Below are 22,263 nucleotides of genomic sequence, written 5' to 3' on the forward strand. Positions count from 1 at the left end.
GAGCCACAGACCAATGGAACAGACGAGAGAATCCAGACATTAACCCAGACATATATGGTCAATTAATATTTGATAAAGGAGCCATGGACATACAATGGCAAAATGACAGTCTCTTCAACAGGTGGTGCTGGCAAAACTGGACAGCTACATGTAGGAGAATGAAACTGGACCATTGTCTAACCCCATATACAAAAGTAAACTCAAAATGGATCAAAGACCTGAATGTAAGCCATGAAACCATTAAACTCTTGGAAGAAAACATAGGCAAAAACCTATTAGACATAAACATGAGTGACCTCTTCTTGAACATATCTCCCCAGGCAAGGAAAACAACAGCAAAAATGAGTAAGTGGGACTATATTAAGCTGAAAAGTTTCTGTACAGCAAAAGACACCATCAATAGAACAAGAAGGATCCCTACAGTATGGGAGAATATATTTGAAAATGACACATCCGATAAAGGCTTGACATCCAGAATATATAAAGAGCTCACATGCCTCAACAAACAAAAAACAAATAACCCAATTAAAAAATGGGCAGAGGAACTGAACAGACAGTTCTCCAAAAAAGAAATACAGATGGCCAACAGACACATGAAAAGATGCTCCACATCGCTAATTATCAGAGAAATGCAAATTAAAACTACAATGAGGTATCACCTCACACCAGTAAGGATGGCTGCCATCCAAAAGACAAACAACAACAAATGTTGGCGAGGCTGTGGAGAAAGGGGAACCCTCCTACACTGCTGGTGGGAATGTAAGTTAGTTCAACCATTGTGGAAAGCAGTCTGGAGGTACATCAAAATGCTCAAAACAGACTTACCATTTGACCCAGGAATTCCACTCCTAGGAATTTAACCTAAGAAAACAGCAGGCAAGTTTGAGAAAGACAGATGCACCCCTATGTTTATCACAGCACTATTTACAATAGCCAAGAATTGGAAGCAACCTAAATGTCCATCGATAGATGAATGGATAAAGAAGATATGGTACATATACACAATGGAATACTACTCAGCCATAAGAAAAGGGCAAATCCAATCATTTGCAGCAACATGGATGGAGCTGGAGGGTATTATGCTCAGTGAAACAAGCCAAGCGGAGAAAGAGAAATACCAAAGGATTTCACTTATCTGTGGAATATAAGAACAAAGGAAAAACTGAAGGAACAAAACAGCACCAGAATCACAGAACTCAAGAATGGACTAACAGGTACCAAAGGGAAAGGGACTGGGGAGGATGGGTGGGTAGGGAGGGATAAGGGGGGGTATTAAGATTAACACGCATGGGGGGGTAGGAGAAAAGGGAGGGCTGTACAACACAGAGAAGGCAAGTAGTGATTCTACAACATTTTGCTATGCTGATGGACAGTGACTGTAAAGGGGTTTATAGGGGAGACCTGGTATAGGGGAGAGCCTAGTAAACATAATATTCGTCATGTAAGTGTAGATTAGTGATACCAAAAAAAAAAAAAAGGGGCGGTTCCTGTGTGGTAACCTCCAATGAGTTCTACACAAGGGTATAAAGGGCATATAAAAGTGTAGGCAAAGGGTCTGTTTGTGTTTATACAGAGGATCAAACCCTAATTGGGCTACCCCGAAAATGAACTAAGATACGATATGAAAAAGAACTTCCAACATCAGCACTCTGTGGAAGACTCATGCCAGAAGATGATCATCAAAAAACCCCAACAAAGATCCACGCACTGCTACAGCTGTAGATGCACTCATCCCACCAGCTCCTGGACTTGCCATGGGAATGAGGAAGGAGATATCTAAGCTGGCCTGTGCATACAGTAAAACAACAAATTTGACTGGATCTATACTGTTGGAACTCAACCAAGAATTAGGAGAAGTGCAAATTGTAGCGCTCCAAAATCTTACAACTACAGACTATTTACTGTTAAAAGAACATAAGGGATGTGAACATTCCCCAGGAATGGGTTGTTTTAATTTGTCTGATTTCTCTCAGACTGTTCAAGTTCAGTTGGACAATATCCACCATATCATAGATAAGTTTTCACAAATGCCTAAGGTGCCTAACTGGTTTTCTTGGTTTCACTGGAGATGGCTGGTAATTACAGGTATGCTTTGGTTATGTAACTATACTCCTATTATGTTAATGTGTGTGCGCAATTTAATTAGTAGTTTAAAACCTATACATGCTGAAGTTACTCTACAAGAAGATATGTCAAAGAAATAATCAATCTTCCCATGTTTTCTTCTGCCTGCTACTTCTATAGCTTTTCTTCTTCCTTCCTAATTACAACCCTTAAATAGAATTCGTGCCTCATATCAAATTTACCGAGTATCATAATTCTTCCAAGTGGTAAAGATACCTCAAGACAAATGCTGGTCATAGAAGCCACAGGGCATAAATATGCAAAGAAGTAAAAAGCTAACCTTTTCAAACAATAAGGCTTCTCTCTCACTTACCAACTTTACATTTCCCTGTATGGCCCCGGAAGATGACTGGTTAGCCAGAGACGGGTAAGATTCTTCAAGGGAGGAACAACCTAAGACAGGCACAGTCGCAGGGGGGCCATCAGGTGAGAAATTGGGGATCAACAGAGGTGAGGCTTAGAACCTCACTCCCCCTGTTCTGAGAGAAATCTTCTGCATACGTGGATGTTTTATTGCCCTTGTCTAGCTTGGATTAACACATAGTCTACAGGCACACACCTGATCATCTACATTTGCTCTCTTACAACACTAAACTATGTTTTCTACCTTTATCTTGTATCTACCTACCACTTCAGCATTTTATTAAAAAAAATAATAATAAAGAGAGAAATGTGGTATCCACATATAAATCAAGTATAAAAACCAAATGAGTATTCATATTTGAACTGACTGTTTATAGTTCATAATGCATGAGCAAAACCGAAAGTTTCTGTGATGACTGCCCTTGTACTGTTCACTATGTAACTTATTCATTATGTAAGAATTTGTTCTACATGTAAGAACCTGTTTGTTATGCCTCAGAAGATTGGAGACTGACGAAAATTAGGCTTGGGGTGTATTAATGATTGTGCATTGAGCATTGACTCCCCTATACAGAATTTTATTGTCGTTAACAACCATTTGATCAATAAATATGAGAGATGCCCTCACAAAAAATAAATAAATAAATAAATAAATAAATAAATAAATAAATAAATAAAAATAAATAAATAAAAAAGGACAGACTTCCAATGGTAAAATAAATAAGTAACCGGGATGTAATGTATAGCATAAGGAATATAGTCAAGATATTGTAACAGCTTGGTAGGGTGATAGCTGGAACCTAAAATTATGTATATAAATGTTTTATCACTGTATTGTACACTTGAAACTAATGTAATGTAATACTGTGCGTCAACTACCCTTCAATAAAAAATAATTATTAAAAAAAAATATCATTTACAATAGCATCATAGACAAAATTACTTAATAAGATATCTAATACTATGTGCAAGTCTTCAAACACTGTTAAGAAAAATTAAAGACCTAAATACATGGAAAGATATACCATGTTATAGCATACATTTATGAAATCTCAATAATTTTAAAATTTCCCCCCAAAATGATCTATAGATTACATGCAATTTCAATCAAAATGCCAACAAGCTTTATTTTGAAGAAATTGCAACCTAAAACTTAATGGAAATGCAAAGGATGTAAATTAGACAAAATAATCTTGGAAAATATCAAAGTTGGAGGATTTATACTACCTGTCCTCAAGGCTTACAATAAAGCTACAGTAATCAAAACAGTGTGGTGTTGGCATAAGGAACTGGTGGGACAAAATGGAAATTTCCAGAAAAAAGTATATATATATATATATATATATATATATATATATATATATATATATATATATATATATATATATATGCAGGCAATTGATTAAGCTACAACATTACAAAAAACAGAGTATTTTCATGATTTGGGGGTAGGAAAAATTTTTTTAGGACCAGAAGGCACTAACCTTAAAAAAGAAACCCCCAATAAATTGTACTTGATCAGAATAAAAATTTCTCCTCATCAAAAGATACCATTATGAAAATGAAGAAGATCATCTGCAAAATATTACTCTTCAGAACTGTCAAGGTCAAGAAAGACAAAAAGCAAATAGTAGGCAGACAGCCAGACAGCCAGACAGCCAGACCAGCAGATGCAGGAAATGCTCCAGAATAAAAAAGAATGATAACTTAATGCAACGTGATCCTAGTTTGGATCCTTGACTCTTGCATGTTTTTTTTCCTTTGCTGTAAAGGAATTTGTGAGACAACTGATGCATTTTGGACAAGGTCTGCAAATTAGAAAATAGTTGTGCATCAGTGTTAATATACTGATTTTGATAATTGTAGGTACTGTGGTTAGAAAGAGGATGTCCTTTTTTAAAGAAAATACTCACTGAAATGTTGAAGGAACATCATCTCTGCCACTTGGTGTCAAATGGTTCAGAAAAAAATTATTGTGTGTGTGAGAGAGAGAGACTGATAAAGTCAACATGGTAAATAGAAAGCATTAGCATTTATGGGTTTGGGGTGAAGAGTATATGGAAATTCTTTGGACTATTTTTGCAAGGTTTCTATAAGACAAATTATATAAGACAAAAAAGGAAATACATAGACAGAAAACATTCACAATACACATATTTAACAAAACCCATTTCCAAAGAATATACAATTTTTATATAAATATTTTTTAATAAAAAGACAACTGAATTAACATTTCAAATAAGAAACTTATTTGAATAGACAACACTTTACCAAAGGTATAAGGATGGCAAATATACACATGAAAAGTATTGTGTATTGCATGTCTTTAGTAATCAAATCACAAATTAGAAATGCAAATTAAGACCACAATGCAAGGCTACTACACTAGAATGACTAATGTTAAAAATACCGACTGCACTAAATTTAGAGAGGATGAGGACTAACACATATGTGGATAGTGAGAATGTGGGAAATGACATAACCACTCTGAAAAACTATTCGTCACTTTCTTAGTGCACTATTGCACACTTACCTTCTGACCATGCACTTCTACTCTTACATATTTTCTCAAGAGAAATTCAACATATGTCATCAAAATGGTCTATACACAAATGTTCACAGCAGCCTTATTAATAATAGCCCCAAACTAGAAACGACTATAGATGAAGGGAAAATCAGATTGTGATTTACTCAAACATGGAAAACCACTCAGAAATGGAAGGAATACTGATATATGCAGCAGTGTGGACAATTCTTGAAACCTTGTTGAAGAAAATGATTCAGACATGAGAGGGTGCATAGTATGATTCCATTTACATGAAGTCCTAGGAGGGGCTACACTGATCCATGGCACAGAAAAACCAGGAGAGCGGGGTTGACTGCAACATGGTGTGAAGACATTTTCTGGGGTGGTGGCAATAGTCTCCATCTGGTTTGGGTGGTGGTGTCATGGGTGTGCACAACTGAACTCACTGAACAAAGCACTGAAGATTGATCCATTTGTATTATATGGACATTATATCTCATTAAAACATTGTATTAATATATATATTTAAATCAGTGACCCCTAAAATGGCAGTAGTGAGACAAAAACAGGATGTGTTTGTGCCTAAGAGTGAAGAGGGGTGGGAATTTGTTCCATCTGGTCTCAACCTTAACCTCTTTCATGACTCACTACCTGGGAGTGTTATTTTGCTAAAAGATTCATGACCTCTTTCTCCAATCTGAATTGCATTATTGAAGATCTTCTTACTGTGTCATTGCCAACCTTCCAGTAGCTTAGTCCTAAAACCTTAAAGTCATTCTCCTAACACCCATTTATTTTGCATGCCTATAGAAAATCTCACCTGTCTACTTTCAAAATGAATCTAGGAGCCAAGATGGCAGTGTGAGTAGGGCAGTGGATATCTCCTCCCAAAACCCATATATATTTTTGAAATATACAACAAATACAGCTATTCCTAAAAGAGAGATCAGAAGATACAGCACAACAGTCAGGCTACATCTACATCTGCGAGAACTCAGCATCTCACGAAGGGGGTAACATACAAAGCTGTGGCCAGGCGGGAGGAGAGAAGTTGGAGCGGGGAGGGAGAGGGAGCCCAGGACTGCTAAATACCCAGCCCTAGTCATCTGCCCCAGGAGCACAGACACATATTGCATGGTGTGCTGGATATTAGGGAAATGGAAAAGTAAAATCTGTGAGCAGGTCCCCGCAGCCAGCTCCCCTGAGACAAAAGAAAAGCAAGTGCTTTTTGAAAGTCTTAAAGGGACAGGGGTTTCACTTAAAGGGACGGAATTGTCCCAGCACACTCAGCCCAGCAGGCTGGGAATCCTGAGGAACTTCAGGCGCCCTAACCCCCTGGGTGGCAACACAGCTTGGAAGCCCCTCATGGTGACAAGCAGCCTGCCTTTCGTTTCTCTGGCTGGGGTGGACCTGCCACAGTGGCGGAGCAGCCAGAGAGCAGCCGCACCCACAGCCCAGAGTCTCCTCCTGGTGCGCAGCTACCTGGGCCAGACCCAGGGGATGCCACCAGTGTGCACCTGCCTGGCGCAGACAGAGGAGGCCGGGGCAAGGCACGAAGGGGCACCACTCTCGCAGGAGAGCACACCCGGCACGCTTGCCATTCCCCTCAGGACTCTAGGCTACCCCGAGGGCTGCCCCACCCACAAGAGCTCAGGGGATTAACCCATATGCTGCTCCCAGTATGTGGGTAACCGACGCAGGCAGCGGAGAAGGGCAAGGCGACCAGCAAGCAGGAAGGGATTTTGTTCTCCCAGCTAACACATGTGCCACCTGCCTATGACTACCTCTATCACCATGAAAAGGCAGAAGAATTTGGTCCAGTCAAGAATTACCCAGACAATGCCTGAGAGAGGGCCTGGGGAGATAGATATACCCAATCTTCCTGAAAAATAATTCAAGATAAAGGTCATAACCATGTTGATGGACCTGCAGAGAAAAAAGCAAGAGCTAAGGGATGAAGTCAGGAGGGAGATTACAGAAATAAAACAATCTCTGGAAGGACTTAAGAGCAGACTGGATGAGGTGCAAGAGATTGTTAATGGAATAGAAATCAGAGAACAGGAATACAGAGAAGCTGAGGCAGAGAGATAAAAGTATCTCCAGGAATGAAAGAATACCAAGAGAACTGTGTGACCAATCCAAAAGCAACAATATTCACATTATAGGGGTACCAGAAGAAGAAGAGAGAGAAAAAGGGATAGAAAGTGTCTTTGAAGAAACAATTGCTGAAAACTTCCCTAGACTTGGGGAGGAAATAGTCTCTCAGACCATGGAAGCACACAGATTTCCCAACACAAGGGACCCAAGGAGGACAACACCAAGACATATAATAATTAAGATGACAAAGATCAAAGACAAGGACAGAGTATTAAAGGCCACCAGAGAGAGAAAAAAGGTCACCTACAAAGGAAAACCCATCAGGCTATCATCAGACTTCTCAACAGAAACCTTACAGGCCAGAAGAGAATGGCATGATATATTTAATGCAATGAAACAGAAGGGCCTTGAACCAAGAATACTGTACCCAGCATGATTATCATTTAAATATGAAGGAGGGATTAAACAATTCCTAGTCAAGAAAAAGTTGAGGGAATTTGCCTCCCACAAACCACCTCTACAGAGTATTATAGAAGGACTGCTCTAGATGGAAGCACTCCTAAGGCTAAATAGATGTCACCAGAGAAAATAAAATCACACCAGCAGACCAACCAAATACTAACTATAGCCAAAAAACAAAATCAACTATTCACAATAGCTGTCAAAGGAAACACAAAAGAGTACAGAATAAAACACCTAACATATAAAGAATGGAGGAGGAGGAATAAGAAAGGGGGAGAAATAAAGAATCATCAGACTGTGTTTATGATAGCTTAATAAGCGAGTTAAGTCAGATGGTTAGATAGTAAAGAAGCTACCCTTGAACCTTTGGTAACCACGAATCTAAAGCCTGCAATGGTAATAAGTACATATCTTTCAATAATTACTCTAAATGTAAATGCACTGAATGCACCAATCAAAAGACACAGAGTAACAGAATGGATAAAAAAGCAAGACCCATCTATATGCTGCTTACAAGAGACTCACCTCAAACTCAAAGACATGCACAGACTAAAATTCAAGGGATGGAAAAAGATATTTCATGCAAACAATGGGGAGAAAAAAGCAGGTGTTGCAGTACTTGTATCAGACAAAATAGACTTCAAAACAAAGAAAGTAACAAGAGAAAAAGAAGGACATTATATAATGATAAAGGAGTCAGTCCAACAACAGGATATAACCATTATAAATATATATGCACGCAATACAGGAGCACCAACATATGTGAAACTAATACTAACAGAATTAAAGGAGAAAATAGAATGCAATGCATTCATTCTAGGAGACTTCAACACACCACTCACTCCAAAGGACAGATCCACCAGACAGAAAATAAGAAAGGACACAGAGGCACTGAACAACACAGTAGAACAGATGGACCTAATAGACATCTACAGAACTCTACACCCTAAAGCAGCAAAATACACATTCTTCTCAAGTGCACATGGAACATTTTCCAGAATAGACCACATACTAGGCCACAAAAAGAGCCTCAGTAAATTCAATAAGATTGAAATTCTACCAACCAACTTCTCAGATCAAAAAGGTATAAAACTAGAAATAAATTGTACAGAGAAAACAAGAAGGCTCACAAACACATGGAGGCTTAACAACATGCTCCTAAATAATCAATGGATCAATGATCAAATTTAAACAGTGATCAAGCAATATATGGAGACAAATGACAACAACAGCACAAAATGAATCTAGACTTGGTGGCTTCTCACCACCTCTGCTGTTACTCGTTCTGTCCTGTCTGTCCTGGATCACTGCAGTCACTGGTACCACTGCTTCCACGCTTGCCACTCAGCAGCTTCCTTGTTAATACTCAGCCAGGCACACTGCTGCCTCAGGGCCTTTGCCCTAACCTTTCCTCTGGCAGTCATCCACATGGCTCCCTCCTTCACTTTCTTCATGTCTGTGAATATATCACTTACTCAAGAAGGCATTTCCTGAACACCCTATTCAGAACTTCAAGACCCCAATTCCTTCCCACCCACACCCACAATCTCCCTTTCCTGCTTTACTTTTTTCCATCTGACATGTTACATATATTATTTATTTTCTATATCCCTCAAGTATGTAACCACCACTAGGACAGAGATTTTTATCTCCTTTGTTTATTTCTATACCTTTCAGTGTCAAGAGGAAAGTCTGGTACACAGCAGCAACTCAATAAAATACTTGCTAAATGTGGAGTCCTGGCTTTAGGTCCCAACCTCCAGCAATGCCCTTTGGGAGAGAAATTCTTCCTCACCACATAGGTGATGGGGACAGAATATGTAATTATATACTGTAATATATTGTTACAGTATGTTTGTAAGATTATTCTAATAAATGCCTTGAAAAATACATAATCCTCATATGTCAATAAATGCTACTCTGGAAAAAAGTCATCATTTCTTGCTACACATACTTGTTTCTCATCCTACAGATGTTTATTATCTTATCTCTGTCAATGCTGGATAATAAAATTCCCAGGGCACAGGGACTAGGTCTAACTTATTTGGTAAGCTGATGAGGTGGCCCTGTGCGCCAGGGGTGTGTGAAAGCTGCTGATGAAGGGAACATAGTTTGTTTTCACCCTGATGCCTCTCAGAGAAGTGAGCCAGCAGAAGTCACAGGCACCTATCATTTCAAAGCTACCATGCAGGCTTAGCTGATGAAGTAAGGGTTTCCAGGGAAAGTGATTCAGACCCTCTGAAGGACATCACACAGCTTATTATTCACCAGATCAAGATGACATTTAAATCATGCAAATGAATCCCGCTTCTCTGTGAGTGGACAAAGCACACACATTTTCAGTGGAACAGAGCGATGAATCACACATTTTAGAGGAGACAAGGGTACTTTGGATTTCCATTTGACTGTCTGTGAAGTGTGGCTTTTGAATTTTTCTTCTATATTGAATTCTGAATCCTTACCAAGTGGGTATATAAAGGAATTAACTTTTTTTTTTCCTTCTGCTTTTCCCTCGCTCCTTTCTTCTTCAATTAATTTTTTTCGTTCAGTCTTTATCCTTTCTTCCTCCTTTCTACTTCCCTGTCCCATGCCCTCCCCACCCCGGCTTCCTCCTGCCCTTTGGAGCTGAAGGCATCACACCGTGTCTCTTGCTGGCCAGCTCATGTTCCGGTGTGTTGTGGCGGTTCCACCATCACTGTTAATGCTTGTTTCGCTTGTAGAAGAAGAATAGGGAAAAGAGTGGTGGGAGGTAGACCTGGAAGGCTTGTCAGGGATCACTGGCTGCAGTACATCCCCTCCCACAGAGCTGACCCCACTGCACAGGTTAGAAAACTGAGGCCCAGCGTGGGGAGTAACTAACTCAAGAAAAAATGGCAAGATTGTGTTGTTGTTTGCATTTTATGAACAGGTTGCAACTATCTAGCCAGATTTCCTCCCTGGCATGTGCCCCGAGTTCCCCCAGTGTTATGATAGGCAACAGTGACCCCATAGGTTTGCACTGTGTCTTACCCTATTAAAGAAAGCACAGCATTTTGCAGAACTATCAAACAAGCTGTGGCTTTGTGATTTTGTAGAGCTAAGGCTTGCTGTTATCAGAGAAGATACTCTGTACCAATCCGTAGGGGGATCAAACTGCTTGCTGTTTAGAGAGGCAGGTCAAGAACACATGATGCCTGGTGGTGATACAGTCAGCTGGCCCCCTGGCTGGCAGCCCTTACTCTGTGCCTCGCACTGTGCAAAGCGCTTGTATGTTAATTCATTCAATTTCACAGCAAGGGGATAAACTGAGGCAAGGAGGCATGCCCACCACCACAGAGCTGAACTGACGTCAGAGGTGGATTCTTAAGCATGTGTTTAAGCTGTGTCCCTGTGGTTTGTCACACCAGGAAATGGCCCCCAGGCCCTTCTAGGACTCAGAATCCTCCTACCAGCTATCCAGGCAGAGGGGTATGAACTCTCAAGCCACAGAAATGGTTGTTGATGTGTTCATGAAGTCCTTGGACTATCCAAACCCATCTGCAGAATCAGGGGGAAGGCTTGGAGAGTAAGGTGTGGTTCCCTTGGCCTTACCCTGAACAGCCAGCTTTCAGGTGGGTCACTACTGAGGAGCTAACAGACGATCATCTCCCCAGTGCGAATGAGGGGCAGAGTCCCTGCCTTCTCTCACGGGTGCCCCCAGACAACTGTCAGCTGTGGATGGTGGGCAGCTTCCTTTCTGGTTTAGATAATCATGACCAGCGGTGGACACCCTGGCAAACCATGTTAACTGGCCAGACCCTTGAAGAATGGGGTCTTATTTGATTCCTGAGTGCATGTGACCCAACCATAATTGTGACATAAGGCAGAGGATATTGAGCATACAATGCAAAATGCCATCAAGTAGGGACAAGCAGCTGGTGAGCACAGGCCCTGTAAAAGGCCAGGTAAGGCCAGGCCATACTACATGCCTCTTTACTGGAGGCTGAGTCAGAAAGCATCAGGTGGGGCCTTCCTGAGGGCTCTAGGTCCTCCCTAGCCCGCACCCCAGAAGGGTTGCCTGGGGAGGCACAGCCAGTCCATGCTGTCCACTGCTGGAGCCTAACATGAGGGTGGAGGAATTTAGGAGGCCCTCTGTCATCTCTCAGTGGGTGTGGTTGTGGTAACAGTAGCAGGTAATAATATTTTGTATTCTTTATTGGGTTCTCACTGTGTACCAGACCTTTCTAAGCCCTCTGCCCATTTTATCCCCATGACAGCCTTGTGGGGCAGGTACAATTTTCACTCTAGGTGCCTAGAGGACCCTCTGAAGGGACCACAAGCCTGACAGTCAAGAGGTCAACTGGATCCAGGTCCTGGAGGCCCTGGGGCTCCCCTTGGCCTTGGGCAGAGGGTGTTGGGGGCTCAGAGCTGGAAGGGATGGAGCTGGTGGGCAGGAGCATCTCCTCTTGGGTCACCTGCTCAGTTGTTGGCTCCCCATGTATGATTTGCAGGGATCCTGCTTGGGAGCTTGTTAAAAACACAGAATGCCAGGCTCTACCCCAGGCCCAGTGGATCCGAATCTCTGGGATTCTGCATTTTCAACAAGCAATCTATAGGCATATTACAGTTGCAAACATCCACTGCAGGGTATAATCCCTACCTTGGACAGTTTCTACTTTGTTCCACAGAAAAGGATGGAGTATTGGAAAGACTCCCACATAAGGAATATAATTTTGGATTCCTGGTAGGAGGTGAATCATCTATATTCAAATTTACTCTGGAAGCAGAGAGATGCAAATGCAGGTTTCTGATAATGTGGACAGGATTGCTGGGTTGTGCCTCCAAAAAACCTGAGAGAGAGGTTTGAAACTTCATGACACTTTCCAGAAGACCATGGTTAAATCCAAATGATGGCAGTTACTTGAAAGTGAAAAGGACCATCTCTCCAAGCACAGGACATGCCAACCTTTACATCATAAGCAAAGCCTTGGTGGTAACACACTCTTGCAGAGCTCAGAGAAGGCTCTTCTGATGCAGACTCTTTGATTAAAATACCACCTTGCCTGGACACCCAAGCTTTGAAGGGGAGTGAGCAGAAACTCCAGAGGTCTCCCAAGAGTTATCTAGAATAACTCAGATGTGAATACAGATAATTCATAGGAAGAGTAGACTAGATCATCACCCAGCAAGCAGAGATGTGAGATGTGACTTGGGAACTGAGCTGTTGTGGAACTTGATGTGTTTTTCTGGATCTCAGTCATGGAAAAATAGCAAATGAGGTGCTTCTCTGCTGGGCATTAGGTGTAGGTTATAGACAAAGACAGAAGATGTGGAAAAGTAGGGGGAGGGAGAGCATTATTCAATTAACCTTCCAGGGCAGTCCCAGAACTAAAAATCCACGGTCTTCACAGTCCTCTAGATCCTAGTCCTTGGGAAAGTAAAGGAAAACAACCTCTCAGTTGGATACACATGCTCCTTTGAAGACTGGGAGTTGGAAATATGGTGCAAGCAGGTGTCTGAGGTTGGCCATCTAGCCCCAGAATATTCCTGTACCCTGAATGGCCCAGTGTAGCCCCTCTTTTGAAAGATGGTGAATCTGATGTCCCAGGAAACCCACACGAGAGCAGCAACCTCAATGCAGCAGGAGATGTGGTGCTTCTGCCGTATAGGTCCACAGATCACAGCACAGCATCCTTCAGATGGAGTCAGTGGTCTCCTGTTGGGTCTCTCAAGGGCTTCCAGGCAATACCCTTTCCACTCCTCACCTTCACACTCCCCAGCTGGCCCAGCTGGCATGGATGGGGCAGGCTGCCAGAAGGGGCAAGCTGGAGCTCTCCGGCACTGGCTGAAGCTGGAAGTCTGCTGGGGATTTCTTCGTCACTGGGAAGCTTTGGCTGTACCCTTAAGGCCTAATCAGACCCAGTCAAATTATCTCAGATAATCTTATACTCAACTTGTTTTTTTACTTTAATCAAATCTAAAAAATACCTTCATAGCAACAGCAACATTAGTGTTTGACTGAATAAATTGGGACTATAGCCTAACCAAGTTGACACATAAAAAGGGATGATCAGAATTTCCCTGAAGACTAATGATTTTGAGCAGTTTCTCATGTACTTATGATCAGACATGTATCTTCTTTTGTGAAGCACACAAAATCTTACCCATAAAAAAAACATCAGACTGTTTCCCTTTTAACCACTAAGTTGTGAGAGTTACTTTGATATCCTAAATACGAGTCCTTGATTAGATAATGTATTTTGCAAATATTTTCTTCTAGTCTGTGGCTTGCTTATACACTTTCTAATTACTGTCTTTTCCTGAACAGAAGTTTTATATTTTGATGAAAATTAAGTTATCAACATTTTAAAAAATGTTCATTGTTTTTTGTGACTTGACAAAGAAACAATGGCCTGCTCTCATGGTCACAACGATTTATCCTATGTTCTAGATGTCTTGTAGTCTTAGCATTTACATTTAGGTCTATGATTCATTTCAAGGTAAATTTTATTTATGTTGTAAGGTAAGGGTTGATGTTCACCTTTTTTCCATGTGCACATCCAGGAATTCCAGCATCATTTGTTGAAAATAATTTTTTTTCTCATTGAATTGGCTTTTACCTCTCTTGTTGAAAATCAATTGACCGTATATGTGTGGGTCCATTGCTGGACTCTCTTTTTCTTTCTATTGCTGTATATGGCTCTTCTTCCCAATATAACCAACATAAAACTCTTGTTTACTGTCACTTTAGAGTAAGCCTTAAAATCAGTTCCTTTAAGTCAACCCAACTTGTTCTTTTTCAAGAATGCTTTGGAAATTCTAGTTCCTTTATGTTTTAACATATGTTTTAGAATCAGAGTCTCTTTTTCTATCAAAAAGCCTGTTGGAATTATGTATGGAGTTACATTGAATCTAGATGAATTTAAGGAGAACTGACATCCTAATTATTTTGATTTTTCCAATCTATGAACATGGTATATAACTATTTATTTTGGTCTTTTAAAATTTCTCTAAGGAATATTTTGTAGTTTACAATGTAGAGGTTGTTACTTCTTTGGTTAAATTTATTACTTTATGGTTTTTGATACTACTTTACATGGAATTTTAAAAATTTCATTTTAAATTGCTTGCTGCTAATATATATAAATACAATTGAGTTTTATATTTTGATCTTGTATTCTATGACTTTGCTGAATTTACATATAAGTTCTAATAGTAGTGCTGAATGTTCCTTGGGGTTTCTGTGCAAATAATTATGACTTCTGCAAGTAGAGATTTGTGTTTTACCTATTTTCTGAACTTTATGGCTTTTATTTGTTTTTCTTGCCTGCTGCACTGCCGAGGAACTGCAATACAACATTTAGTAGAAGTGGCAGAAGTGGGCATCGTTGCCTTGTTCCCAGTCATAGGGGAAAGCATTAGTTCTTTCAAGAATAAGCAGATGTAGTTGTAGATTTTATTTGTTTTTGTAGATGGCTGTAGGGGTTAAAGGGATTTGGAGGCTGATTAAGAAGAAAGACATCATTAGATGAGGCAGTAACATACAAGCTTATTGGTGACATTTAGACAGGGTTGAGAAAGTCCCTCACATCATGTGCCCTTTCAGAGGCTAACAATGAGGGGCTGCTTAAGGCAGGCAAAGGAATTGCTGGGGGAGGGGAAGATCTGAGAGATGGCTTAAGTGTGTAGGTGATGCCACTCAGAAACAAGATGGGAAGCTATGGGTGGGAGATCTCCAAAGGGCAGCAACAACGTGGGCCTAATAACTACTAGACCCTATCTTTTCAATAGGTAATGGCTTGTTGAATGAGGTTTCAAGGGGTATGCAAAGAAGGCAGGGTCTAAATAGCTAAAAATATGTTTGCTTGGATTATTTTAAAAATAATTTTAGGTGCAAAAATTTTAATTTGGAGCCAGCAGGCTCTTGAGCTAACGGATTTTCAGCTCGTAAAGAAATAAACAACCTGGGGCAATTATGCAGATACTATAATTGATTCATTTACATAACATGCCTTTAATCAATTTGAGGAAGTTCTCTTTTCCTATTTTCCTGAAAGTTTGTATCACCAGTGGACCTTGTCCACGAATTATGTCAAATACATTTTTCTGCAACTAGTGAGATGATCCTTTATGTTGGAATAAATTGAATTACCTTGATAGAGTTTTGATTGTTAAAACAATCTTTCATTCCTGGGATGAACCTGAGTTGGTCATGAGGAGGCATCTATTTTATGTATTGTTGGAGTCAATTAGAATAATATAATAATTTTCTTTTACTGCAACCTTTGCTTTGATATTAGATTTATGCTAGGCTCATAAACATTGAGAAGTATTATCTCTTCCTCTACTTTCTGAGAGTTTGTGTAAGATTGGTATTGTTTTTTTCTTTAATCTTTGACAAAATTCACCAGTGAAACCATCTGGACCTGGAGCTGCTTTTGTAGAAAAGGTGTATACCACAAATTAAATTTCTTTAATAGATAAGGTGATTCAGATCTTCTTCACTTTATTAGTTTTTGGCTAGTTGTATTTTTCAGGTCCACCAGTTGCCTTTTGTGCTACAGTTGCCATATGTATTATATATTTATGTATATCAAGAAAATTGAGAGGAAAAGTTTTAAAAATTAAAAACATTTTCCTAAGTACTTAGTATTTCAGATGCTATTTATTCCATCCTTAAGAGATGATTTTCTATATTGTATCATCTCCCTTCAGCCTGAAGAATTTCCTTTAGCATTTCTGTGGAGGAAGTGAAGTTTCCTATGGCCAAGATTCTCACCCGGCCCTGGTTGGCTTGTTCACTACACATGTGTGGGCAATACATTGTTATTGACTCTATAGAAAGAGCTCCGCCCAGTGCTCTGGGCTGCTGCAGGGCTGCAGTGCTGCACAGCTGCAGGAGAGCAGAGTCTGGAGTAGTGGCAGTGCCAAGGACAGACACTGAGAGATGGCTGCAGGGGCAGAGAGGCCCAGAGACAGAGACCAGCTTGCTGCATGCAGACTTGCTCTTAGTGAACAGGATTCTAGTGATTGGCCTGCCACCATGGGAATGAAGTTGGGTATAAACCCTTCCACCCCAAGAACATTCCGTTGTCATTTTTCAGTCTCATTGAATCCATAGTGAACTTTACTGGGGCTGAAACTCATTGGCAAGACAGTTGGTGATGTTGGCAAGATTCATTGTTGACCGAGGAACAGAACAGGCTGCCCTCATGGGAGAAGTGTTTCAGTGGGTTTCACCTATGGATGGGGAGGCCTTGGAGTGTTCCCAGTGGGCATGTGGTCTGGTGTGGCTCACCTCCTAGAGGACTGGGCCCTACCCCCAGGACTGGGAAGATGTGGAGGCAACACCTGAGGCAGTAAAGTTGGCCCTCAGCAAAAGAGGGAATTTCTCAAAGAAACAGTGCCTGTGAGGATGCAGGAACTGTGGGGAGTTTTTTTCTCACAAGACAGGTGTCATGGGGCAGGTGAAGGATGTAGTGGAGCCATCAGCCCCAGAAATGGAGGAGCGGAGGCTTGATAAACAGGTTGGGGTGGAGGTCCTACCGGTGCTGGAGGCATCAGCCCCTCCTCAGTTGAAACCCCACCTGGTTGAAAGCTGGTGGGAAGCCCAAAAGAAAATAAAGAATTGGCAACCATAGGTTCCTCCAGGAGAGGTGCAGGCCCCTCCCCAGGTTGTGGAGAACTCGATGCTCTGCTCCTATCCTCAGGTTCAAGCAATAAAAGCACAAAAGGAAATACAGTCTGCTTCTCAAAGGAGAATTTAAAGGGCCCCATAGAAGTCATGAGGACCCAGATGTGGGTTGATTTGATAAAGGCAGGAGCAGACAGTCAGAGAGAAAATGGATGGAAAGTCAAATAGACTTACTGGAGCTGTGGCAACAACTGAAACTGGAGCAGCAATTCCAGCCATTAAGACCAAAGAGGCAGAGGCCAGAGACAGAGCCACAAGTCCAGCCTGTGTGTTTGCAAGTCTTCCTGCTGGAGAATGAGCCAACATCACTTGAGACCACACAGGAAGATGATTGGGGAACATGATTCGACTGAGGGGAAAGGTTGAGGGACCAGGGAAGGAAGCGGAGGCCACATGCTAAAATAGCTATCCATTGGTCCCCAGTGAACATACAACGTGTCTTGGCTCTGCTGGACGCAGGGGCTGAATGTTCACTGATTCATGGTAACCCTGAGCATTTCCCTGGGACCCCCACTATCATAGATGGATATGGAGGGAAGGCTATCAGGGTGAAACAAGTCCAAATCCCTTTGGGAATAGGGAATCTACTCCCAAAGAGTATACTGTGTATATATCTCCTATCCCTGAGTGTATTTTTGGGATTGATATCCTGCTGGGTCTATGGTTGCAGAAAACTGCAGGAGCGTTCAGACTGAGAGTACATGTGGTGAAGGCAGTTCTGAGGGAACATGCTAGGCACCCATAGCTTTGCCTGTGCCTCAGTGGGTGACTAATACCAAATAATACAAACTGCCTGGAGGGCATAAAGAGATTGGAGAAACTCTCCAGGAGATGGAAAAGGTGGGTATTATAAAGCTAACCCATAGTCCTTTCAATTCCCCAGTGTGACTAGTTAAAAAGTCAGATGGCTCCTGGCATATGACTGTGGATTACAGAGAACTGAATAAAGTCATACCCCCTATGCATGCTGCTGTCCCCTCTATTGCAGGCTTGATGGATACCCTCAGCCATGAACTAGGAACATACCATTATGTGGTAGATCTTGCTAATGCCTTTCCCATTGACATTGAGCAGGAAAGTCAGCAACAGTTTGCCTTCACATGGGAAGGATGGCAATGGACTTTCACCATCCTTCCACAGGGATACCTCCACAGCCCCACCACCTGTCATGGACCTGTAGCCCAGGATTTGGCTACATGGGAGAAACCGCCAATGGTGCAGCTGTACCATTATATTGATATCATGCTCACATCTGATTCTCTTTCAGATCTGAAAGGTGCAGCACCTAGACTGCTGCAACATCTACAGGAGAAAGGATGGGCTGTGAACAGCACTAAGGTTCAGGGATCTGGCTTGTCAGTCAAATTCTTGGGGTCGTCTGGTTGGGTAAGACCAAAGTTATCCCAGAAACAGTTATAGATAAAGTCCAGGCCTTTTGTACCCCTACAACTTTGGCATTGTTACAGGAGTTTTTGAGTCTTTTAGGCTACAGGAGAGTGTTTATCCTGCACTTGGTACAAATTCTGAAGCCCTTATAACAGTTGGTATGAAAGGGCATCAGGTGGGACTGGGATGAGACATGTCCATCCGCCTTTACTACAGCAAAATGGGCAGTCAAGGCTGTGCAGGCCTTGAATGTGATAGACCCATTAAGGCCCTGTGAGCTGGATGTTCATGTGACTGAAGATGGTTATGGCTGGGGTCTCTGGCACTGGCTTGAACGAACTTGCCAACTGATGGGGTTCTGGTCACAACTCTGGAAAGGGGCAGAGGTACGATGCACTTTCATAGAAAAACAATTGGCTGCTGTGTATCATGCCTTGCTGGCTACAGAACCCATCACTGGAATGACCCCAATAAAGGTAATGACCACCTATCCCATCTTGGGGTGGGTATGAGACTGGATCCAAAAGCCAAGGAGTGGTGTGGCACAAACATGCACACTAGCCAAGTAGGGTGCTTACCTACAGCAGCGTAGTGCCCTCTCTAGTAGCCCCTTGAGTGAAGAACTCCAATGCTTATTGGGGCCAGTGACATATACTAGTGAAAAGCAAGAATAATTTACTTTAGAACCATTAGTAGTAGCAGAGAGTCCTTATTGGGAGGGAAGAGCCCCTATACACGAAGATACATGGTACACAGATGGTACCAGCCATGGGCAGCCCCCAAAATGGAGGGCCATAGCTTTCCATGCTAAGACTGAGACAATATGGATGAAAGATGGTGAGGGGAAGAGCAGCCAATGGGCAGAGTTGCAGGCAGTGTGGCTCATGATCACCCAGGAGCCCTCCCCTATAGTTGTCTGCACTGACAGCTAGGCTGTCTATCGGGGCTTGACTCTGTGGCTACCAACCTGGTACCATGCCACCAACTGGCTGGTTGGTCACCGACCCTTTTTGGGGGCAAGAACTGTGGCAAGACTTATGGGCCTGTGGTCAGACTATAACAGTTACACTATATCATTTGCCTTTGGCATCCCCAGGGAATCATGAAACAGATGCATGGGCCCAGGTGCACTGGCTAGAAGGAAAGCCTGCCTCTGATGTAGTCCAATGGTTACATCAGTGTTTGCTGCATGCGGGGCAAAAGACAATGTGGGCTGTAGTCCATCGGTGGGGCTTGCCTTTGACCTTTGAAGAAGTTAGTAGAGCCTGGCAAGAGTGTGTCATGTGCTCCAAAAGGGACTTACACCAAGTTCCACAGCAACATGGGACAATAGCTAAGGGGCCTATACCCCTCGTCAGGTGGCAGATAGACTATATTGGGTCTCTACCTGTGTCAGAAGGATATTGGTATGCGATGACTTGTGTGGACACAGCTACTGGACTTCTGGTTGCTTTTCCTAAATGTTGTGCAGATCAGCAGATGACCAAAAGAGGCCTGGAGCATCTCTTTGCAGCCTATGGCTGACCACAGGAAACGAAAGTAATCAAGGCACCCATTTTATTGGACATGCACTACAAGAATGGGTGCAACAGCTGGGAATCAAATGGAAGTTTCATGTACCATACAATCCTACCACAGCAGGCATGAGAAAGAGGTACAATGGTTTGTTAAAATGTGGACTGAAGTCAAATACCAATAGTCTGCGGGGACGGTCAGTCTACTTATGGACCATGCTATGGCGTTTGAATGAAAAACCCTGAAAGGGAGCCCTGAGCCGTGTAGACATGCTAACACATATTGCTGCCTTTCTTATACAACTGCAAGTACAAACCAAGGAAGAATTGTTGAAGCCAAGGTTCAGCCACCAGAAAAATAATCTTGCTGCCAGCACTAACTGCACTGAACCCTGGAGACTCCATTGAGTGGACACAGCCTTGGACCTTTTGACACATGGACCAATGATGGTTGGCCCTCCTGTCCTGGAAGCTGGCCTCCTGTGTATTCCTGGAATAACAGCAGAGTGGCCCACAAAGATCACAGTACTGTATCCTGAACAGCCAGAAAGTACGAGCATCTTACTGGGGAGTTTTGTTTTATCATTATGGCCAGTGCATGCACCTCCAGTAGCACTATATATAGACCCCTCAGTAACCCCCATAGGGAGAGGGGTAAAGGTGTGGTATACTAGTCCTGGATGGGACCCCCTTCCTGCTACAGTCCTATCACAGGACCACTCTCTTGCATGCATCCTATGGACAAGATTTGCCTATGTTGGTGTCATTAAAACATGTGTTTTATCACCCCCTAATGTCTTTGTGGATTGGGCACACACCCTACAAAAAAACCTGCTACTCACTGGGGTGCATGGAGCTCCCTATCCATACCACTACTAAGTGAGAGTCATGAACCCATCTGAGTAAACTGATTTTGAATATAGCTGAAATAACCTCCTCTGGCTTGAGGATTATTATAATTTTTGTTACTGGAATCAAAATCTTGTTGTGTCTTAGTTTTTGTTACTATTTTTATGTTGTTGTTATCCACCACTGCTGTTGTGGAATCTGGTTACAATGCTCCAGATTTCTCACACAGGGACCATTGCAGAAGATTGAGAGCATGAAAACTGTGAAGTGAGAATCCTGGAGGAGTGAAGTGTGGATAAAGTGAAGGTTCCTATGGCTAGGAACCTAAACTACTTGATGATGTAACTGGCCTGCTGCTAGGCTACCGATTCCACCCCAGTAGGCAATTAGCTATTATTGACTGAGTCATTATATGAAGAGCTCTGCCCAGTGCTCTGGGCAGAGGCAGAGATGAAGGATTACAGACCTGCAAACTATTGGATGCAGAGGTAATTCTAGTGCTCTACCTACCACTGGGAAAACAAGCTGGGTAATAAACCCTTTCACCCCACGAACATTTCATTGTCATTCCTCAGTCTCACTGAATCCATAGTGACCTTGCCTGGGGCTGAAACCCATTGGCAAGACAGGGTGTTTTAAAGTTTTTCTCTTATCGGTTTTGTACATTTCTTGTTAAGTTTATTCTAGATACAGTGATCCTCATTATTTGTGGATTCTGTATGTGTGAATTCACCTACTCACTAAAATTTATTTGCAACTCCAAAATGAAAATCTGAGGCATTTTGCACATACACATACGCTCAGAATGTGAAAAATTTGTCACCTGACTGCCTTCCAGTTTCAGCTATCCCGTAAAAAAGTGTCCTTTCCATAGCATATTTAGTGCCACATTTTTCACACTTTTTTTCTTACTGTTGGTGATTTCACTGTTTAAAATGTCTGGCTAGTGTAGTGTTGAAATGATATTTTGTATTCCTAAGCACAAGAAGGTTGTGATGTATGTTACAAAGAAAACATGTGTTAGATAATCTCCATTCATGCATGAGCTATGGTGCTGTTGGCTGTGAGTGCTATGCTAATAAATCAATCTATTAATAAGGTGTCTTTAAACAGAAACACACATAAAAGAAGGTTATATACTGATCAGTTGGTGAAAATGATGTGACCAGAGGCTTGCAGGAAGCTTACCTTATATTTCTCCCAGGAGCAATGATCGAACATTTGCTAAATTCAGTGTGAGAGGTGAGTTTTTAGAACAGAAGTACCATGAATGAGAACAAATTGTATTT

Source organism: Manis pentadactyla, chromosome 2 (genome assembly GCF_030020395.1).
Source record: "Manis pentadactyla isolate mManPen7 chromosome 2, mManPen7.hap1, whole genome shotgun sequence".
NCBI lineage: Eukaryota > Metazoa > Chordata > Mammalia > Pholidota > Manidae > Manis > Manis pentadactyla.